At 43.6% G+C, this 22853-nt stretch overlaps 2 protein-coding genes across 12 annotated transcripts in view; one reads left to right on the forward strand and one right to left on the reverse strand.

The window, feature by feature from the left end:
* PKP4 (plakophilin 4) overlaps positions 1-8670 on the reverse strand; it is a 252543-nt gene extending 243873 nt beyond the window's left edge. For 10 of the 11 annotated variants that reach the window (XM_059704374.1, XM_059704372.1, XM_059704377.1 and 7 more), the window contains exon 1: positions 8513-8670. The gene's annotated coding sequence lies outside the window, so the exon portion shown is untranslated. Of the gene's footprint in view, positions 1-7422; positions 7567-8512 lie in introns of those variants that run through there. The other variant, XM_059704370.1, reaches the window with a different exon arrangement.
* A 147-nt stretch (positions 8671-8817) lies between these two features.
* The window catches only part of CCDC148 (coiled-coil domain containing 148), a 225905-nt gene continuing 211869 nt past the window's right edge, over positions 8818-22853 (forward strand). The window contains exon 1 of the mRNA XM_059704381.1: positions 8818-9162. The gene's annotated coding sequence lies outside the window, so the exon portion shown is untranslated. The remainder of the gene's footprint in view (positions 9163-22853) is intronic.

A 22853-nucleotide genomic window follows, 5' to 3' on the forward strand; every position in this document is an offset into this window, starting at 1 on the left:
GGCTAAACTGTAATGAATTCTTGAGGAGAAGACAATATATTCTTGCTGGGGGCGGGGAAGGGGGGAGTAATCAAATAAGAATTCTTGATGTTCTAAGAGTACTGAAATACATTTTATAGATGAGGAAACCAGAGCTCAGATGAGTTAAATGACTTGCTCAAGAGATGCCAAGACTGGAACTAGCACCTCTCGATATCTACTGGTTTACAACAAATATCTTCCAAATTTCTCTTCTAGTTTTTCTTGCTTTAGTAGTTTTCTGTCAATTTCAGTTGTGGTTACTTGTAGACAGAAAAGGCAGCTGATGGAGTTAATTTACAAGCTGCATTTTAGTCCATACATGATTAACACTTTCTAACAAACATTTCCTTCATGGATTGACTTGAGTAGACATTGTATAACATGACTGCTACTTAGAACTACAAATGCAATAGTTGTATACATATTTAAACAGTTTGTTTTACATTTTGCAAGTGTTTCCACTTCTAGCTCCTGTAGTATGATACTATTAGTCTTCACCTTTTAAACCTATCAATTTATTAAACCTCCTACAAGTGATAGTTGTGTTTACATGCCTCTAAGTATTACCTACACAAAAAAGTTGTAATTTTCCTACTTTAAAAAGGCCCTTACTACTTGTGGTGGTGGAAACACCACACAATGTACAGATGATGTACTATCTATATATATAAAAAACTAATATGCAAAGTGTCCCCTTGGGAGTTCCACCAGGAGAACAGGAGTTCGATCACTCGCTATAACCTGCACTGACCACCAGGGGGTGGCGTGGAACATGGCAAGCGACCAGTGGCGGCAGTGGGGGCGCTGAGGAAGCAAGGGGAGGAGGCAGGGAGGCAGGGAACCTGATGAGCCCTGATTGCTGGACAGGCCTAGGGACCCTAACCATGCACAAATTTTGTGCACCAGGTCTCTAGAATTCTAAATCTAAAACCTATATAATTTTATTAACCACTAGAGGCCCATTGCACAAAGAGATTTGTGGAATAGGCCTTCCCTTCCCCTGCCTGCCAGCACTGGTTTTCCTCCAGCACCCGGGACCCAGGCCTTTGCTGCTCCGGCCCAGAGCCTTCCGTCTTCACTCCTACGTATGCAAATTAACTGCCATCTTTGTTGGGCTAATCTGCATACTCTCCTGATTGGCTGGTGAGTGTAGTGGAGGGATGATCAATTTACATCTTTGTCTATTATTAGGTAAGATTATTACCCCAATAAATTCAATAAAGAAAAAAAAAGGTCTTTATTTATTTGCTGGATTCTCTTCCTTACAGGCAATTTCTTGCAAACTATCAAGTTCACAATAATTTTTTTAATTGTTTATTTCTTCCCTGAAACATCCTGCTTAGATTCATGATCATATTGACTAAGATCACAGAAAGCAAGTCAATAACTTGCCTGGCATATAGTACATGCAACAGAAAGCATCATTAAGTACCACACACAATATAATAAAAGTAATGACTTATATTAATTCATTTAGTCTTCACAACAACCACACGAGGTGGATACTTTTATCATTGTTTTACAGATAACCAAATAAGATCTACAGAGATTATATAATTTACCAAGTTACACACCTAGCAAATAGAAGTGCCAGAACTGAATTAGGACAGTCAGCTGCTAACCACCACACATCACTGTCTTAATGACACTTAAGGGTTTCACTCAGTGTGAAGGTGCACCTCAAAAAACTGTCCCTGGCCTAACGTATCAGTTAATCTTGGACTGGGATGAGGGTAGACTGCAAGACCTTGAAAAGATTATGTGGTTTTTTTCTCTTTCGCTCACTTCCTAAAATGACATCTTTTTTAAAAAATCTATTTAAGATGAACGTGAGATTCAAAAGTCTCAACAGAGAACCCCAACTTCCTTTTTGCTATAATTTGGGTTAGGAGGGGAACAGGACTGATTATATACATGAATGCTTAGAAAACCTTTTTTTCTTAAAAACTATAGAGAGGACTTTGGGAACCTTGAGCTGAAATGTACCTTAGATCAATGCAATCCAAACCCCGCATTTTTAAAAGGGGTAAACCATAACCCAATGCTAAAGGGTTTGCCAAGGCCATACTGTTCAACCCCAGGTCTCCTAATTCTGGCTTAGTGTGCTTTTCATCTACCTCTCCTGTCTGCAATTTAAGAGACAGCTTATAGTGGACCAGAATTTCAAACACCACCTACCCAGTGTCTTAAAAGTCTATTTGTAAATAGGTTGTGGGTGTCTATGAAAAACTGTATTCCAAGTTTGTCAGGTCCCCAAAGCCTGCATAGTACCCTAATAGTCCCATTTCAACTACACATTTTACCTTTCATCTATACTAATAAAAGGGTAATATGCAAATTAACCATCACTCCATGACAAAGATGGCGGCACCCATAGCCACAAAGATGGCAGCACCGGCCAGAGCCAGGGAGCTGGCCGGAGCAGATGGGATGCTTGGCTTCCTTCAGGTGGAACGCTTGGCTTCCTGCAAGCCCTGGCTGGCCTCTGGGCGGCAGCCATGGAGCCGGCGCCAGCCCGGAGCAAAGGCGGGAGGCGGCCCTGGCCGGGAGCGAAGGCCTGGGTCCCAGGTGCAGGAGGGAAGCTGGTGCTGGCAGCCAGGGGAAGGAAGGCCTATTCTTGCACGAATCTTCGTGCATCGGGCCTCTAGTATATAATATGATTTTATGACAAAAACCCACATCCACTCTAAATTCAACCTGGAGCATTAGGCACCAAATTCTATATTCTATGTCAGGGGTGGGCAAACTTTTTGACTCGAGGGCCACAATGGGTTCTTAAACTGGACCGGAGGGCTGGAACAAAAGCATGGATGGAGTGTTTCTGTGAACTAATATAAATTCAAAGTAAACATCATTACATAAAAGGGTACGGTCTTTTATTTCAATAGTTTTATTCATTTCAAACGGGCCGGATCCAGCCCGCGGGCCATAGTTTGGCCATGGCTGTTCTATGTAAATGGCACCTAAAAAGGGGCTTTCTCTGTCTCTCCAAGCAGACAAATGCATTGGTGGTGGTGGTGGTGGTGGTGGTGGTGTGTGTGTGTGTGTGTGTGTGTGTGTGTGTGTGTGTGTGTGTAAGGGGAAGGAGGTGCCAGACAGGGAGGGGTCCAGATCAGTGAAGATCAGGATAAACACTCTTGGATATTTGCAAATCATTAAATTTGTATTTAATGCAGATGATAACTACAGAAGTCAAACATACCTTGCCTATTAAAAATAGAAGGTTACTGGTTCCCCTAGACCAGTGGTTGGCAAACTCATTAGTCAACAGAGCCAAATATCAATAGTACAAGGATTGAAATTTCTTCTGAGAGCCAAATTTTTTAGACTTAAACTATATAGGTAGGTACATTCTTATTAACTTAATTAGGGTACTCCTAGGCTTAGGAAGAGCCACAATCAAGGGGCAAAAAGCCACATGTGGCTCGCGAGCCGCAGTTTGCCGACCACTGCCCTAGACCCCCAACCATCCCACCTTTCATTTGTGAGTTCTGGACTTTGTGAGGTCTATAGGCAAACTGGTCGGCAAACTGGCCCTTGAGTGTGGCTCTTCCACAAAATAGCAGGTACAGTGCAACTGAAACTTCGAGGCCCATGCCACGGGGCCAAAGAGCCGCATGTGGCTTGCAAGCTGCGGTTTACGACCACTGCCCTAAGGGATTGGCATCTACCCAATCAGCAGGCATTATTCAGTTCAGGAAAAATGCCTCACAATGATATGATTCAAAATAATCCAGACATTTGCATATTTTAATTTATATATTTTACTAGAGGCCTGGTGCATGAATTTGTGCATGGGTGGGGGTCCTTAAGCCTGGCCAGTGATCGAGGCCTAATGGGGAGCCAGCTGGCCGGGGGGGGGGGGGGCGGGGGGGCCCTGGGAGGTTGGCCAGCCGGCCCCCCCCCGATTGGGGCTGATGGAGGGGTTGTCCAGGGGGAGGGGCCGTGGGAGGTTGGCAGCTACTGCATTAAGCGTCTGCCCCCTGGTGGTCAGTGCATGTCATAGCGACCAGTCGTTCCGCCATTCAGTTGATTCAGTCAATTTGCATATTAGCCTTTTATTATATAGGATAGCGCCCGAAAGATAAAACATAATTCCACTGAATTATTACAGTAGCAATGTGAACATCTGAATGCCCTACATCTCAACTGAAACTAGCAAGCACATAAATTATTGCTTTATGACTTAGGGCATATCCTTACCCTAAGAGAAGCCTGTTTCTTTTTATTGCTGGGCATCAAACTGACCTGCTGACTGCTATCACTTACTAGCAGTATATGAAGCCTCTTGCCTAATATTCAGAGATGCTTGTTTCTCTCTCTCTCAGTCATTTGTAGTGACAGTTTGGATGATAAAATGGTTACTGCATTTTCCAAACATATCCAGTTCACTTGTGTCATGTTTTAGATTCTTCTTCCCACTTCAGTGCAGAAAAGGAGCTACAAAACCATTTAACACATTGAAGTAGTAATTATCTCCCAGTACACTGAAGGTGTGAAGGCAACTCCCAAAGTGACATATAATTCAGTGAATGTTTTTGCCCTGGAATAACCTCTACTTTGTCTTCTGGTTAAGTATGAAGGTATGATGTCCATTTTAGAATGAAGCAATTTAGGGATTTACTTCTTGATTGAAATACAACATTAAATTATAGAGCATTTTCAAAATATCTTAGTATTTTAAGTTATTAAGGTGAAGGGCTGGACTTACCAAATAATTGGCACCATCCAGGGTATGAAAATTCTGTATTTAAATCAATAACTGGTCAACAGCAAGGAAACCATTCAGTTTTAAAATTGGCAATAACTAAATTTTTAAAAAGTATGTGTAGTTAAAGTTTTTAATTAAATTTACTTTTCCGCCCTAGCTGGTTTGGCTCAGTGGATAGAGCGTCAGCCTGCGGCCTGAAGGGTCCCAGGTTCGATTCCAGCCAAGGCACATGCCTGGGTTGCAGGCTCAATCCCCACTAGGGGGCGTGCAGGAGACAGCCATCAATGATTCTCTCATCATTGATGTTTCTATCTCTCCATCCCTCTCTCTTCCTCTCTAAAATCAATAAAAATATATTTTTTAAAAAAACTACTTTTCCAATTTGTATAGAAGAGAATAAGAAAGAAAAGTGCATGTCTGACTTAATATAGACTTCATCCAAATACTCGGATCTTACAATTGCTAAAAATTTTATTAAACTGAGTTTGGTAGTAGAGTCTTTAAATTCAAATTATGATATTAGAACTAGTCACAGAATTAGATTTGGTTTATTCAGCTTGTAAATGAAGCAATTAACATATTTTTTTTCTGGATGAATGCTAGCTGCTCCCCTTTCTACTTACCTTCTCTCATGCTTTCCATCACAACCCTACTCACCTATCTCTCTCCAAAAACAGTATAGGTAAGAATTAAGGTAATGGGACACTTAGTCCCCCCCATTGGCAATCTTCAGTAAGAAAGATTCAAAATGCCACACCTTTTCCTTACATAACAGTGGGGGATGGTGAAGTAATATACTTGGTCAAATTAATTTGTTGTCTATGACTGTGAACCTCTTCTAAAACGTCCTCTCTTCAAGTATGTATAACATATAGAATATATTTCTAACTGAAAGCCCAACTTTACTTAAATGGGTAAAACTACTTGCACAGCCAACCCTGTGTATACGTTAACCATATACTCAAAGGGGTTATTTCAATTTCCAATGTAGTAGAGAAACTAAATGTGCTTTTACTTTCTAATCTTCACATCAAATCAAATAAGCACATGTTAAACTCTGCTGTAATACTAGTTTATTGTTACATAATATAGTTCCTGTTGGCATCTACAAACACCTCCCAATATCCTGCAGTGTTGCTAACTATAATTTAGAGCAGCGATTTTTCAACCTTTATATCTCATGGCACACATAAACTAATTACCAAAATTCTGCAGTACACCAAAATATATATTTTTTTTGCCAATCTGACAAAAAAAAGGACAATTTTGATTCTTTCACACTGGAAGGCTGCTGTGTTGGCTGTTGTCATTTTTTTTTTTTTTTTCAATTTGACCATCTAAGGGAAAAGAGTTCAGTCAGTGCCCCTCACTAAATATTCAGGTATTGCATGTTTTACAAATTCGTACAGCACACTGGTTGAAAATCGCTGATGTAGAGTTAAACCTCTAAATTGGAAGGTCCACAGGTCCACTTAACTATGGACATACCTGAAAAACAGTAGCAGACAAAAAACACAACCTTTCTCAGTGCAAAAGTGTTTTTCTTTCCTATTTCTCCTTTCCATTAGGTCTTTAACTAAAAGGTGATCATCTTATACTTTTCAATGCCCTTGATCCAAGCAAAGTAGGTGTTGGAAGGCAGCTGAGCAATCAACTTATATTCCTGAATCTGATACAAAATAACCAAGTGTGGAGAGGCTTATAGTAAACTCAACCTCCAAAGCAAGCTGTGTCACACACGTAGTATGCTTTTCAACATCCAGAAACATTTATTTTGAAAGCCAGTTGTCCTCATTTTCGTGATGCCATTTTCCATAACTGTTTCACAGAAACCAGCAGTATATTGCATTCAGAAAGAGAAACAAGCCTTTATTTTCCCTTTTAAAAAGAAAAGTATCTAAGCCTAATTCTGGAAAAGCATCTTCTGTCATACATTTGTCTTTCTGCTCCAAAGAAAATAAAATTTGACCAAAAATGTATAATAATTAGTATTGAATTTACACATAAATAATTACCATTTTTGAAAGTTGTACAGGTATATTCATTATTTTTCAAACGTAGTAACAAAGAGAAAAAGAACTGCGACTTCAACTAATAAATTACATCTTTAAATATACATGACTCTGCTGTCCCCATGTTACTTGCAATGGTAACTGACACGCCCCGAATTTAACTGTACCAGACAGTTCTATCTGTCCCATCGCTGACCAAACACTGCTTCTCTGTTTCTATTCATTATGTATTATAAGAGGTCTAAACACAACCCAGTATGATGAGAAAAAAAAAAATTACAGTTCTTATGACAGCAAAGTGATGCATTCAAGATCTCTTTTGCACTACATCCCTGTCCATGAGCATTAACAGGCATTTTTTGATAGAGCTGCAAGCTCATTACACTGAGAACCTTCGGCACCCTTTCCTGCAGGTTTTCATAAAACCCTTGGGGTTGGGGGGAAAAACAGGCACCATTCAAACCTTGCAAACCAAACTTGCCAAGAATCTTGTGCAATGATCAATAACCTTGGCTACACTGCCATCAGCCCCAAATTCACGGTCCTGGAGACCAATGCAGCAAAAAAGCCAAACGAAAGCCTAGCTGAAGCCCAACAGAACTGCCGCGCTTCCCCTCGGCTGCCCCCTCTGCCGCATGGAGAGAGGCAAGGGGAGGAGAGAAGTCGAGGGAACCTCACCAGCTTCGAAGATGCTCCCGTGACCTCTGGCTGCGCGGCGGGTGCTGGGCGAGGAAGGCGCTAGTGCCGCCGCGGCGGGCCCTGTGGACTATGCCTCTGGTGCATTCCTCGCATTCCTGCACAATCTGTCGCCAGCCCAGGAGCCCGTGGCGTGCGTGTCCCCCACCCCCACCCGGACACAGACACCTGCCTACTGCTGCGCCCCGAGCGGCCACGGCCGCCGCGGCGCATCTACTGCCCGCACTCGCTGTCTGTCGCACTCAGCCAGCTCACAGCCAAATCCCGGCCCGCCGCTCACCCCCTCGCTTCCCCGGGAAGGGAAAAGGGGAAGAGGGCCGGCCGGGCAGCCCCAGCGCCGGGAAAGGGCACCCGAGCCGCCAGCGGGGTGCCGCAGCTCCGCTTCTACTCCCGGCAGGGAGAGGAGGACGCGGCGGCGCAGGACGGCCGGGGCAGCTCGGGGCTGGAGGGGTGGAACGGGAACCCACGCCGCGAGAGAGGGGCGCACTGGGCAGAGCGGGGTCGGCAGGACCTGCAGGAGCGCGGGACTCGGGGGCCACACGGCGCAGGCAGCAGAGACGTGCGAGCAAGGGGGGGGGGGGGTGCGGGGGACAGGATCTGGGCAGGAGGGACGGACAGACGGCCCCGAAAGCTGGGGAAGGCGGGCGCCTCAGGGTGCTGGGGGCGCAGGGCGGAGTGCCAGGCGGGCGGGAACGGGGAAGCCTCCGGGCAGAAGTCCAGGGGGACTCGGCGTGGTGCTCAAGTTCGGGGCTAGGGGCTCTGGATCCGAAACGGCCAACGTGGGTAGAGGGTCATGCGCGCCCGGGTGAGGGAGAGCGGAGGAGAATCATCCACCGGGAAAAGCAAATGGAGGTGAAACTTGTGCGCCTGCCGGGGGGAGGGGAGCAGGCAGGCGAGTGCGGGCAGGAACACGAGGCGGGGCAGGAAAGCCGAGGCGGCTGCGAGGCGGTGGGGACGGAGTAACGGGAGGGAGGCACCCGCACCCCTCGCAGGCAGGTCCCGGCTGGGGCGCGAGGGCAGAGGTCCTCGTGGGCAGGAGTCTCCGCGCCCTCCCGCGAGCCCGCACACTTACTTTCTAGGTTAGGCAGAGGCCGTCGTTGCTCCGGGGATGAGGGACATCAGCGCCGATGGGTCGCCGCTGCGGCACCCGAAAAAAATTAAACAAGTGCCGCGGGCGAGCGTCCGCCCGCCCCTCCCTCCCCCACCCGCCCCCTCCCCCGAAGCGGCTCTCCCACCACCCCCGGCGGCGGCGGCGGCCAACTGGCCCCTCTACCCCGTGCCCATGGTGCCGCCTCCACGACCGGCAACCACACGGACTCAGCCCCGGAGCCCCCTCTACTGCCCAGAGGCCGCCGCCGCCGCCCGCCCAGCCGCCAGCCCGCCTGCCCAGCCAGCCCCGAACTCCCGGGAACGTCAGCACGCCGCCGTCTCCGGACCTGGTCTCCGCCAACCCGATTGGTCGGGAAGAAAAGGCTGGCCCTCCCTATTGGCCCGGCCCTCATATTGAACGGGCCAATGGGAACTGCGGTTTCAGGTCGCCATAGAGACCGATGCTGTTCAGAGCGAGAGGGCCTGGAGAAGGTGTGGAGGGAGGGTGAAGGGGTCTGTGGTTTGGGGCGCGGGAGGCGGCCGGGGAAAGAAGTACCGGGGGACTCCCGGGAGCTGGCTCTGAAATCTGGAGCAGCTTGCTCTCTGCCTCTCTGTCAGCGCCACCTGTGAAAGGTAGGGTTTGTCCCCTGGCGTCAGAAGTAGGAACAGCTGAGCCCCTCTGAACGAATACTTGAATGTAAGAACCTAGGAGTGTTCCACTTTCCCCGCGGCTGGGGAGCCCCAAAGGTTATGCTCTTTGACCTTTGACATGTGTTTAGCTTCTGCGTTTCCACGTGAGTTTGCACCCCATCCCTTAAATCGCTGCTTCGTGACGTCACTGAAACTCCCGAATTTTCCTTGTTCATCCCAACCACTCCCCCTTCCCTGGGGCTGATCTTGCCTCAAATTTTGGCTCTTCAAACTTAGAGCCCTACCTAAAGGATGCTCAAAAAGGATTTCCTTGGAATGATATTTCGGTAAAGGAACAGGCTGAAGTCTTGTATAATGGATGTCATCAGCTCAACACTTACGATAATGTGTTCCCTGCTTCCCAAAGCAAACCTCTAATCTCTCTGTTGAAAGATATTTATTAAACACCCATCTGTGTGTGCATTTAGCACTATGAGCTTGACAGGTGTTTGCTCTTTCCCTTAAAAGGTTATAGGTGGGGAAAGACACGGATGACAGAGTAAATCCATGCTTCTAATGATTTCACAGAGAGTAAAGGAAATAGATTACAGTTGATGGATTTTATTTTCTGGGTACTTTCCAGTTTATCTCTAAATCTGATAACACTGAGCCATAGAATCAGTACGCACAAAAATCACGTGCTTTAATAACAAGCTTTGATTTAAAGTTACTTTGTGTTCATTTGTCAATATCAATTTTTTTGTAAATAACTTTCATATTTAGATACTGGCTATTAAAGTGGATCTTCATGAATACATTAGGCTTTCAAGCATTACATTGCTGTATCATATAGCCACTGATATTCTTAGGTTCCTTCTTATGGTATACTAATCTCTTTAGTAAGAAGACTATGTTTATGTTACTGCCCCTCAAGTTGGAGGGACCATATTGTGAGAAAAAGCTAATAGGATTTTGGAAATTATAAATATCTTGTTGAGAGAAACAGGTTAATGTGTGTACAAGCTATATATGTCTAATGATTGTCCTGAGTTTTAAGTTAGACGATATGCTTTTTTTCTTATCTTATTGTATTTGAAGATTATAAACATAGATAAGAATTATTAATGCAGTTCCCTGATTAGAAAAATATTTCTCACAATTTGTAGTAAAATTGAACTTAGTCGATAATCCTATGCAGGGTTGGACTGCAGAACAAAACAGCTGAATATGTGAGTGTTCCCCCTAAGCATTTCCCAAATTGGGAAGGAATTATCAGGGGCCATGGAGTGGTGGCTCATTTGCCATCATGGAAATTAGATCATTATGCTTTTGATTTCTGAGTGTTTTAGTATTTGTTTATGGGAGAATAGACAAAATAAAATGCAACTTTTAATAAATAAGACTCACTTTTAATGTACTAATGAATACAAATGCATGTTTGGCTACCTGCCTCAATGAAAGCCAAACTCATGAAATAGGTGCTGGTAAGAAGGAAAATGGTTTATTCAAGTTCCAGTGACCTAAGAAGATGGCGGACTCTTGTCCTGAAAAACCATCTTAACATCTCTGTGTAGGCAAGGGTTTTTATCAGGAAGGAGAGGGAAAGCAGAACAAAGAAATCAAGTGGAAGGGGCTGTGGACCTTCAGACAGTATTCTTGCTTGTCCCGATATAGATTTTTAATGTCATCTGAAGTATTGTGATAACTTCAAGCCACCCCAGACCCAGGCAGCATCCAGAACAACCCATTTCTACAATATGCTCAAAAAAGGATGTTAGGAGTTTAAGGCAAGCATGACTAGCCAGGCCTTTATTTTAAGGCATACATCCTGTTCCCCAACTCGTGGAGAAGTATAGTTCATTATATGTTATTTAATCAAGAAAGTTATTTTGTTTCTTAGAATAAGATCTTTATGGTCAGCATCCGTGAGTGGGCCAGCTGGTTGCTTGTCAGCTGACTTCCTGGGGCAGGGTGTCTTAAGGTCAGGCTGCTCCTTAGGTTCACACAGAAACTAAAACTGCAGATTCCTGTAAATTATATTAAAAAAAACTTCTAACATGCAAGCTCTAGGTTTTGTTTGTTTGTTTTGTTCTTTAATTTACCTTTATGGTTGAAACTATTACAGAAGTCCCCTCTTTTTCCCCATTTACCCCCTCCACTCTATATCTGCCACCCCCAAGGCCTTCACCATACACAAGCTGTAGGGTTTTTTTTCTTTTTGTTTTTTAAAAATATTTTTATTGATTTCAGAAAGGAAGGGAGAGGGAGAGAGAGAGATAGAAATATCAATGATGAGAGAGAATCATTGATCAGCTGCCTCCTGCATGCCCCCCACCGAGGATCAAGCCCACAACCCAGGCATGACCAGAATCAAACCTGGGACCCTTCAGTCCACAGGCTGATGCTCTAGCCACTGAGCCAAACTGGCTAGGACCGTGGTCAGCAAACCGTGGCTCTCGAGCCACATGTGGCTCTTTGGCCCCTTGAGTGTGGCTCTCCCACAAAATACCACATGCGGGCGCACACATACAGTGCGATTGAAACTTCGTGGCCCATGCTCAGAAGTCAGTATTTTGTGGAAGAGCCAGTATTTTGTGGAAGAGCCACACTCAAGGGGCCAAAGAGCCGCATGTGGCTCGGGAGCCACGGTTTGCTGAGCCACAGTTTGCCGACCACTGGTTGGGTCACAAGCTCTAGTTTTGAGGGGGGGAAATCAGGTTAGAGTAATAAGCTGGGGTTAGCATTTACTAAGAGTAAAATAGGTTGCTTTATATAGATTTTTACTAGTTTCTTGGTGAGTACATTCTTATTTTAGTTCTATTCAATGATTAGTTAGAGAAATGTAAAGTTTTTATTCCCTGTTACACTAACAAGATATCAATGATTTGGTTTTTAAAAAATGTAATAATACTGGATGAAAGGAAGATGTGTCCAATGGAAAGAAAAAAACTTTTCTTTTTTTCTTGCCTTAGGCTAGCATAGAAAGAAGAAAACAAGAACCAATTGATCTTTGTACTCCAGTAATCTTTTCTTTTTATGGTGTTCTCAGGTCATATGTTTGAAAACTGTTTTGATAGCATATACTTCATGTTTGTAATTTAAAATGTTACTAAAATCCACTATGAGTAATGTCCCTAAAATGTTTTCATTTAACATGTTTTCATAATCATTATGCTCATTTGAAAGCGTTCTTTTGAGCGTGCTCCCGTACTACCAGGCATTGTTGGATAAAGTTAAAAATTTTTGTTCCACTAAAAGTTTATGCTTTTCAGCCTTGATTGTGTCTTCATTGATCCTCTAAAATCCTTTTCTCATCCAGTAGGGTGATTATCCAGGGCACTTGTCCCAAACCTGTCCTATTTCTACTGTCCTTAAACCCCCGTTGTACTTGGTCTTCTTCCAATTCTGCAAATGAATGTGTTAGGGGCAGAAATAGAATATTGGGACCAGCTACAATTATAAGAAATATTAATCATGCTCTGTTAGCCATGATGGTTCTGTACTGATTAGAGAAAGTACATTCTAACCTGGCTGAGAGTTGTAGGCCCTGGGACATGGGAGCTAACAAGGGAATGCAGTCCATCCTCCTCCCAAGAACTACCTGTCATTATGGAAAGATTTACAACCTCGTGGCCGAAACAATCTAGTCCTGGAGGCACCTGCTCTTTACAGCCCCCTGCCCCTATTACATGTAATCTGGTCCAGAGGTGCCCATCCTCCTGCGACCCCCTTCTCCCCCGAGCCCGCATGACTTGTAGCTTGTGCTGATTGTCCTGTGCCTACTTTCCGATGCCTGTAATTCCTACTCCTCCACTTAATCTTTGTCCTTCTATCCAACATTAGCAGCTGGTTTACGGTAGGGTGCAGAACAGATTTTTGTGGATGACCTGCTGCTCTCCCAGGCTGCCGGCAATATTGGAATAAATGCTCACATATGATTTAACCCTGTCTCTGCTTAATTGGCTCAAGTAGTGACAGGTAGCCCGGAACCCTTGGTTGTCTGGTTACAAATTTGCTTCATACTTGAGGCATCCACCATGAGCTTCCTCAGTTTCATTTTCCTAAACCTCATTCTCAATTTTTACACTGCATCTGGCTGAGAAGGGGTGCCCACCCTTCCCTTCTGCACTCAGACTCCACTTGTGCTTTCAAGCATGGTCGTCCTTATCCTCCTCCATTTTGCTTTGCTGATTATAATTTCTCCTTGGTCATGTATTACATCCTTTCCCCTATACCTTAAATACCTGACCTTTTGTAAAAGCTCCTCCCTTCTCCCCTATTTCCATCTTCATCTATTGGCATTTTCTTTCACCTAAAAACGGTCTGAAGGGAATTTCTCCAGGCTTCTATTTTTATTTTATTTTATTTTTTTAGCCCCAATGTTCTGGTGTTTGAAAACAACCTAAACATCTGTGAAGATGGTGCCCTTTTCCCTCAGAATCCGAATTCCTTTGCCAGTAAAGTTGTCTCCTATAAAAAAAAAAAAAAAGTGTCCTTCTCTTGCAAATTGCAATGCCTAGATTCCAGATTTCCAGTGAAGGGTAGAGACCATTGTCTCCTGCCCCGAGGGCCTATAGAAATGCAAATGATCTACTTGAGAAGGAGGAGCTTTTACCTTGTGGCTGCATCACCTGGGTGGGTCTCATCCCTGGGAAGTAGGTGTGGGAAGAGGGGCTGGTAGAGAGGCCTAGGGCAAGTTAAAAAGGTTAGAAAAAAGGAAATTTCGTGAGCTCCACCCTCAAGAACAAATGTAAACTTCAGAAATCTGAGGGAACTTTTCAGTTACCACCCCAGAAAGAAGTCAACCTGAACCATTCATGATTATGAAAACTCTGTAACTTTTCAATGCTTGTTTCTTATTAAGCAGAGGCAGGGAGGAAAGGGGGGCAGCAGGAACACGGTCTCTTTTCATTCTAGGATGTCTCTGGAGAAGGTGAGGGCAGTGAAGATAATCGCTTCCCAAAGTACACTGATAAATTGATAGTGGGGTTTTGTGTGTTTTAGCAAAGGCACGTTAAAACAGAGGCAGGTTGCAAATGAAGCAAAGAAAGCAGCGGACAAACTGGTCTGGAGAAGGGGTCTAGAGCTTAACAAAAGCTATGCTCCCGATTTCAGAATTGACTGTGCCCCCTGCAGCCCAGCACTGAATATGTAAACCTTCCTCTGCCCTTAGGGGCCCAGCCCAACAATTACTTGACACAATTGCAAAGACTTTCCTGACTTTGCCTCCCTCCGGAGAGGATGAGTTCTGCTTTAGTACATTACTGTGGCACTTAAGACTCTCTACCCCACGGAATATGTGTTTGTGTTTGAGCCTTCTCCCTAGAGGACAGGATACTTATTGTGGTCATGACCATATCCTTCACAGTGTCTTAGGCTTCTGAAGTGCCTCTCACGCTAAGGAAAGCTAACTTTCATTAATGCTTTTTTTTTTTTTTTTTTAGTCCTTGGAAGAATTTGACTTCCCACAATGAAAAATTGGAATCAGTAATATTGGGAGGTAATTAGAAAAAGATGGGGCTAGAGGTTCAATGTGGAAAAGTGAGGTAATGTGTGGCAGAGCCGAGTAGAAGTTTTTGCCACATAGCCTCCGAAGAGAGAAGAGGCTTCAGATCTTATCTGGACCCCTGTATGAGGGAGCAGAACAGTGTGATAAAGACTGGTTGCATGTGCTTTGGCATGAAGTTACATTCAGAGCTAAGGCTATAAAATTTTGTGTATGAGGGAAAGCAGTTGACAGCTTTTTCAAGCAGGTTAAGTAAGAGTTACCTACATATTTTCCATCTGAAACATTCAGGTTGCTCTGTCTTTTGGAACACAGTATAATCATGAGAATTTAACAACTTCATAAAATCAGAAAGGCTTCAAACATCTGGTGAGTATAACAGACATGTTTCCAAGTACCTGTATCTATAGCCATTGAAGTAGGCAGCCCTGCGTGCTTCATGATCTTGCATCTGGTCATGGTATCTGCCCCAGAGGGGACCTGATTCAAATCTAGCCAATTCATTGGCTGACCATTGACCCATAACCTTTAACAGTGCCAATCAGATTTTTCTTCTGGAAATTTGGAATTGAGAGGACAAGTGAGCCAGAAAGAGCAACTGTCTTGGTCCTGTTGGTTTCTGAGTTACTATTCTCCCCTGAAGCCAGAATATGCTTCATATTTTTTCCATAAGATTTATTTTTCTTATAATCCCCCAAAGCCATTCTTTTCCTGGTTTGCCTTTAGTGAGCCTCTTTTCCTTACAATCAAAAGGTTTCACAAAAGTATTATGCAAATATTTTACAACAAAAAAGAAAACATTTATTGTGACCATCTTATTGGACTATGAAGCACAACAGTCTAAAATTTTCTAACAAGCAAAGAATAGAAAGTGAATGATCTAATTCTAAATATTGCCAATCTACTTTGGATAAAAGATCTTTATTTAGCCCCACTCTACAACGTCAAAGCTTTATATGCTTCAACTTATAAGTTGGGAGCAAGAAAAGAACTTTGAGAAAATGAACAATATAATTGCCTAATTAGGGTAGAATCATTTTGCCACACCATTGATATCAGAGGAATATATTAAATTTATATTTATTTTATACATTTATACTAATTTTTTTAGGAACCAGGCTAAAAATTAAAATTAAATAGGAACATTTATCAGAGACATCAGTGATCAGTGGCTCCACAACTCAGGGAAAACAGGTTATGAAGTTTAAGTTGCAGCAATTTTAAAAAGCCTCTCAAGAGGAAAACCAGACTTTGTCCCAAATTGCTATAATATTTTATCTAAAATGCTCTGGTTTCAATAAAAAAATTATGAATCAATGGCCTAAAAGTTTCCAAATTTTAATCTATAGGTCCATGAAACTCAATAATTCTAAATAGAATAAACATAAGGAGAGCCACAACTTGGTACATCATAGTCTGCTGAAAGACCAAAGATAAAAAATAAATAAAAAATTTTTGAAGCAGCAAGAGAATAATAGGTCATCATGTACAAGGGAACCACAATAAAATTAACAGTTGATTTATTAGAAACAGAACAAAACAAAAAAACTAGAAGATGTGAAGGACATAAAGTGTTAATACAAAAAATCTCAATTAAGAATTGTATATCTGGGGAGAAACCAAGATGGCGGCATAGGTTAACGCCGGAGTTTGCTGCTTTGAACAACTACTTCAAAAGTGAAACTAAAACACGGAACGGACATCACCCAGAAACACAGGAACGCTGGCTGAGTGGAAGTCCTACAACTAGGAGGAAAGAGAAACGCACACGGACACTCAGAGGAGGCGCAGTGCTGAAGTCAAATTCTGAGGTGCGCAGTGCCCGGAGCGGGCTGGCGGCGGAGGGCGCGGTTGGCGTTTTCAATCGGGAGGGAGTCGCCGACTCTGAGCACCAGATACAGGCGAGTCTTTAGGGACCCAGGCTCAAACGGGAGAAGTGGACTGTCTGGCTTCGGTCAGAGCGAGTGCAGCTTTCTCTCCGAGCTTTGCAGCGGGTGCTGGGACTCAGAGAGGCAGAGCCCCTGGGGACAGGACTGAGAGCCGCCATAACTGCTCTCTCCGGCCCACCCTGTTGATCCTGTTCGACCCTCCCCGCCCAAGCCCTGCACAGAGGCATTTGCCGGATAGCCTCAGGCAAAGGCTAGATTAGCACCTCCCTAGAGGACAGAAGTTCTCTCACTGCTGACACAGCTGATTCTCATAGCCACTTGGCCTGGAGGTCAAACCCTCCCTGGAATTAGCTACAACAATCAAGATTTATCTATAAGACTCCGAACAAAGACCACTAGGGGGTGCACCAAGGAAGCATAACAAAATGCGGAGACAAAGAAACAGGACAAAATTGTCAATGGAAAAAATAGAGTTCAGAACCACACTTTTAAGGTCTCTCAAGAACTGTTTAGAAGCTGCCGATAAACTTAATGAGATCTACACGAAAACTAATAAGACCCTCGATCTTATATTGGGGAACCAACTAGAAATTAAGCACACACGGACTGAAATAACGAATATTATACAGACGCCCGACAGCAGACCAGAGGAGCGCAAGAATCAAGTCAATGATTTGAAATGCGAGGAAGCAAAAAACATCCAACCGGAAAAGCAAAATGAAAAAAGAATCCAAAAATGCGAGGATAGTGTAAGGAGCCTCTGGGACAGCTTCAAGCGTACCAACATCAGAATTATAGGGGTGCCAGAAGATGAGAGAGAGCAAGATATTGAAAACCTATTTGAAGAAATAATGACAGAAAACTTCCCCCACCTGGTGAAAGAAATGGACTTACAGGTCCAAGAAGCTCGGAGAACCCCAAACAAAAGGAATCCAAAGAGGACCACACCAAGACACATCATCATTAAAATGCCAAGAGCAAAAGATAAAGAGAGAATCTTAAAAACAGCAAGAGAAAGAAACTCAGTTACCTACAAGGGAATACCCATACGACTGTCAGCTGATTTCTCAACAGAAACTTTGCAGGCCAGAAGGGAGTGGCAAGAAATATTCAAAGTGATGAATACCAAGAACCTACAACCAAGATTACTTTATCCAGCAAAGCTATCATTCAGAATTGAAGGTCAGATAAAGAGCTTCACAGATAAGGAAAAGCTAAAGGAGTTCATCACCACCAAAGCAGGATTATATGAAATGCTGAAAGGTATCCTTTAAGAAGAGGAAGAGGAAGAAAAAGGTAAAGATACACATTACGAACAACAAATATGCATCTATCAACAAGTGAATCTAAGAATCAAGTGAATAAATAATCTGATGAACAGAATGAACTGTTGATTATAATAGAATCAGGGACATAGAAAGAGAATGGACTGACTATTCTTGGGGGGGAAAGGGGTGTGGGAGATGTGGGAAGAGACTGGACAAAAATCGTGCACCTATGGATGAGGACAGTGGGTGGGGAGTGAGGGCGGAGGGTGGGGCAGGAACTGGGAGGAGGGGAGTTATGGGGGGGGAAAAAAAGGAACAAATGTAATAATCTGAACAATAAAGATTTAATCAAAAAAAAAAAAAGAATTGTATATCTGGCAAAACTATCTGTCAGAAATTAAGGTGGCAGTCCTAATAAATGGATCTATGTTGAAAGTGTGCTAATTACTGGACAGGACCCATACAGCTGCCAGCTTTGAGTGAAGCCCAAAGCAAAAGAAGGCTGTCAGAAGATGCAGGATACCTGGCAAGTCAACCATCTTCATTTGTGAAGCAGCTCTTCACTCAGTGCCAACCCTGGAACATCAAATGACCACTATACTAAATGCTATTTAAAATACTACATTTGAAGCTCTAGCTGATATGGCTCAGTGGATAGAGCATCATCCTGCAGACTGAAGGGTCACGGGTTTGATCCCGGTCACGGGTTTGATCCCGGTCACGGGTACATACTTCAGTTTCCGTCTCCATCCCCAGCCCAGGTCTGAGCATGTGCAGGAGGCAACCAATTGATATCTCTCTCTCTCTCTCTCTCTCTCTCTCTCTCTCTCTCTCTCTCTCTCTCTCTCTCTCATCAATGTTTCTCAGCTTCTCCCTCACCCTAACACTCTCTCTACAAATTAATGGAAAAATTATCCTCAAGTGAGGATTAACGACAACAGAAAATACTAGATTTGAAGTTCTCCCAGAAAATATTACCTCCTAATTTTCTTTTCTTTTTTTTAAGTATGTTTTTATTGATTTATCTATTGGGTGCCTCCTGTATGCCCCCTACCCGGGATCAAGCCCCTAACGCGGGCATATGCCCTGACCAGGAATTGAACTGGGAACCAATCCATGCATGGGCTGCTGCCCAACCAAACAAGCCACACTTGCCAGGGCTCATTTTTTTTTTTTTTATGTGTTTTAATTGATTTTAGAGAGGGAGGGAGGGAGAGGGATAGAGAGAAAGAAACATTGATTGGCTTTCCACACTCAACTACTGAGCCACACCAACCAGGCATTATTTTCTTAACTTCAAAACTCAATGTCTGTTTCATAAAGGTGGCAACAGCTGACTAGAGCAGTAGCAGAGAGAAAGACAATCACATGCAAGAGCCCTCTTCTCATCCTGTCCTCCAGCCATGGTACCTGGCCCTTTCCATTCCTGGGACCCCGTTTCCTTTATACACTAGGTCAGCTGTCACCACAGAGCTTCTCCACAGCTGGTTACAGTTTCTGTGCATCTCTGGGGTTGGATTGGGTGAGCAAGTCAACAACATCTGCTAGCACATTACTTTGTCAGAAACTAGACATCAAGAACTGCTATATTTTTCTGTAGTTTAATGGATTTTTAAAATAAGGGGAAAAAAATGATGAAAACGAGATGCAAGAAAGCAATTGACCAGATCCAACATCTCTTCATGATAAAAGTGTTCAACAAATTAGCAATAGGAGGGATAAAGTATGTGATAAAGTATATCTAGGGGTGGGTGCAAAGTGGAGGGGATCAATGATGGGGGTGAAAGAGGGACATATTTAATATTTTCAACAATAAAAAATAACAACAACAGCAGCAAAAAAAGACCTACATCGAACATTGCATTTGTGGTAAAAGGCGGAATGCTTTCTCTCAAAGATTGAAAATAGCATGATATCCACTCTCATCTCTTTCATTTAACAATGTACTGGAGGTTTTAGCCATGCAATAAGAGAAAAAAAAATAAATGCATATAGATTGGGAAAGAAATTAAAGCTGTCTTTATTCACAGATGACATGATCCTATACATGGAAAATTCTAAAGAATTAAAAAACAAACAAACAGCCCCAGCTGGTTTGGCTCAGTGGATAGAGTGTCAGTCTGTGGACTGAAAGGTCCCAGATTCAATTCCCATTAAGGGCACATGCCTGGGTTGCAGGCTCGATCCCCACTGGGGGTGTGCAGGAGGCAGCTAATCAACGATTCTCTCTCATCACTGATGTTTCTATCTCTCCCTCTCCATTCCTCTCTGAAATCAAAGGGGGAGAAAAGAAATATACCCCCAAAATAAGATGCCTAAAATATTAAAAGCAAACAGTAATACTAGGAGTAATAAGAAAAAATAGCAAAGTCACAAGACACAGGACCAATATACAAAAATTAACTATTTTTATATGCTAGGAACTAGCAATTTGAAAATGTACTTTAGAAAACAATTCCATTCATAATAACATGAAAAAGAATGTGCTATCTAGGAATAAAGACTTCTGATCTATAAATTCAATGTGATACCTATCAAAATCCCAGCAATCACATTTTGTAGAAATTGACCAACCAGCCAATCTTAAAATGAACATACATAAGAATATCCCAAAAAACAACAAAGTAGGAGGAATTACAATATACAATTTTTAAATTTACTATGAAGATACAATAGAATAGAATATTAGCATAATTATAGCCATTTAGATCAATGAAATAGAAAAGAAGTTATAGAAATACATCCTTACATTTATGTCAATTGATTCTCAACAAAGTTGCCAAGGTAGTTCAATGGTGAAAGGGATGTCTTTTCAAGAAATGTTGCTGGGATAATTGGACAACCGTATGCAAAATAATGAACTCAGCCCTAGCCGGTTTGGCTCAGTGGATAGAGCATCAGCCTGCAAAGTGAAAGGACCCAGGTTTGATTCTGGTCAAGGGCACATGCCTGGGTTGTAGGCTCGATCCCCAGTGGGGGACTTGTGGGAGGCAGCCAATCCATGATTCTCTCTCATCATGGATGTTTCTGTCTCTCTCTCCCTCTTCCTTCCTCTCTGAAATCAATAAAAATACCTTTTAAAAAAAGAATGAACTCATACTCCTACACAACATAGAAAGATTAACTCATTATAAATCATAGACCTAAGAACTAGTTATAAGACTTCTGGAAGAAAACATAATACAAAATCTCTGTGACTTTGCTTTAAGCAGAGATTTCTTAGATATGATACCACGTTGTGAAATTGATAAATGGAACTTAATAAAAAATAAAAGTTTTGTTCTTCCAAAGACAATAAAATGAAAAGATAAGTTACAGTCTAGGAAAGAATATTTGCTAATCATCCTATCTAATAAAAGAGAAAAATGGTAATTGGCGTACAACGATACCCTTTTCATTGGCTAATCAGGGCTATATGCAAATTAACTGCCAACTATGATTGGCAGTTAACTGCCAACTATGATTGGCAGTTAACTGCCAACTAAGATTGGCAGTTAACTGCCAACAAGATGGCGGTTAATTTGCATATGTAGGCACAATGCAGGGAGGCCAAAGGGAAAGCAGGAAGAAGCCCCCTGCCACTGACAGTGATCGGAAACCCAGGGGGGAGCTAAGAGCTGGGGGGCAGGGCAAAGGTGGCCCTGGGGCCGCCTTTGCCCTGCCCCCCAGCCATGATCAGAGAATCAGGCGCCTTTTCCGCCCTGGCCAGTGATAGCAGGAAGTAGGGGTGGAGCCAGGGATGGGAGCTGGGCACGGTCGAAGCTGGCAGTCCCGGGAGCTAGGGGTCCCTTGCCTGGGCCTAAAGCGGAGCCCACGATCGCGGGGCCGCTGCAGCTGTGGGTCCCCGCTGCCCGGGCCGGACGCCTCAGCCAGAGGCGTTAGGCCTGGTCAAGGGGCCGATCCGGTGATTGGTGATCGGAGGGTGATGAGGGTCAACTCCTCTGGCCGAGGCATCAGGCCTGGGTGGGGGGAGGAGCCGGGGATTGGGGGGATATGATGGTCCCCTTGCCCAGGCCTGAAGCCTGGGTCAGAGGCGTCAGGCTTGGGCGGGGGGTGGAGCAAGCGATCAGAGGGAGATGGGGGTCCCCTGCCCAGGCATGATTCCTGGGCCAGAGGCCTCAGGCCTGGGCGGGGGCCAGTGCCAGTGATCAGGGGGAGATGGGGGTCCCCTGTCCAAGCCTGACACCCTGGCGGAGGCGTCAGGCCTGGGCAAGGGGCCGATCCTGCGATTGGAGGGTGATGGGGGTCAACGCCTGAGGGCTCCCAGTATGTGAGAGGGGGCAGGCTGGACTGAGGGACACTCCCCCACACACACACACCCAGTGCACGAATTTCGTGCACCGGGCCCCTAGTAATTGATAAAGGACAAAACTAGAATGTAAAGAACTTCTAAACATCAAAGTAAGAAGGAAAGCAACTCCATTAAAAATGTGCGAAATATCTGAATAGACATTTCACCAAAAGTTATGCACATGATTAATAAACACATGAAAAGATGCTCAACTGATTAATCATTAGGGAAATGCTCATTAAAACCACAATACAATATCACTACACAACCACTAGCATGGGTATAAGAAAGATTGATAATATCAAGCAATGACAAGAATGTGGGAAAACTGGAAGTCTAATACATTGATGATCGGTATATCCACTTTGAAAAACTGATAGTTTCTTAAAAATATAGATACAAACTTATCCTATGGCTTATCCAGCAATTCTACTTTTAGTAATTTAGTAAAGAATTAAAACCTATGTCCACACAAAGACTTTTACATGAATAATAAGAGTATTATTTCATAATAAGAAGAAACTAGCCCTAGTCGGTTTGTCTCAGTGGATAGAGCATCGGCCTGCGGACTGAAGGGTTTGATTCATGTGAAGGGCATGTAGCTTAGTTGCAGGCTCCTCCCAGCCAGGCCCTGGTCAGGGCTTGTGCAGGAGGCAACCAATCGATGTGTTTCTTTCACATCGATATTTCTCTCAGTCTTTCCTTCTCTCTTCCACTCTCTCTAAAAATCAATGGACAAA

This window comes from Myotis daubentonii, chromosome 7 (assembly GCF_963259705.1).
Source record: "Myotis daubentonii chromosome 7, mMyoDau2.1, whole genome shotgun sequence".
Lineage (NCBI taxonomy): Eukaryota > Metazoa > Chordata > Mammalia > Chiroptera > Vespertilionidae > Myotis > Myotis daubentonii.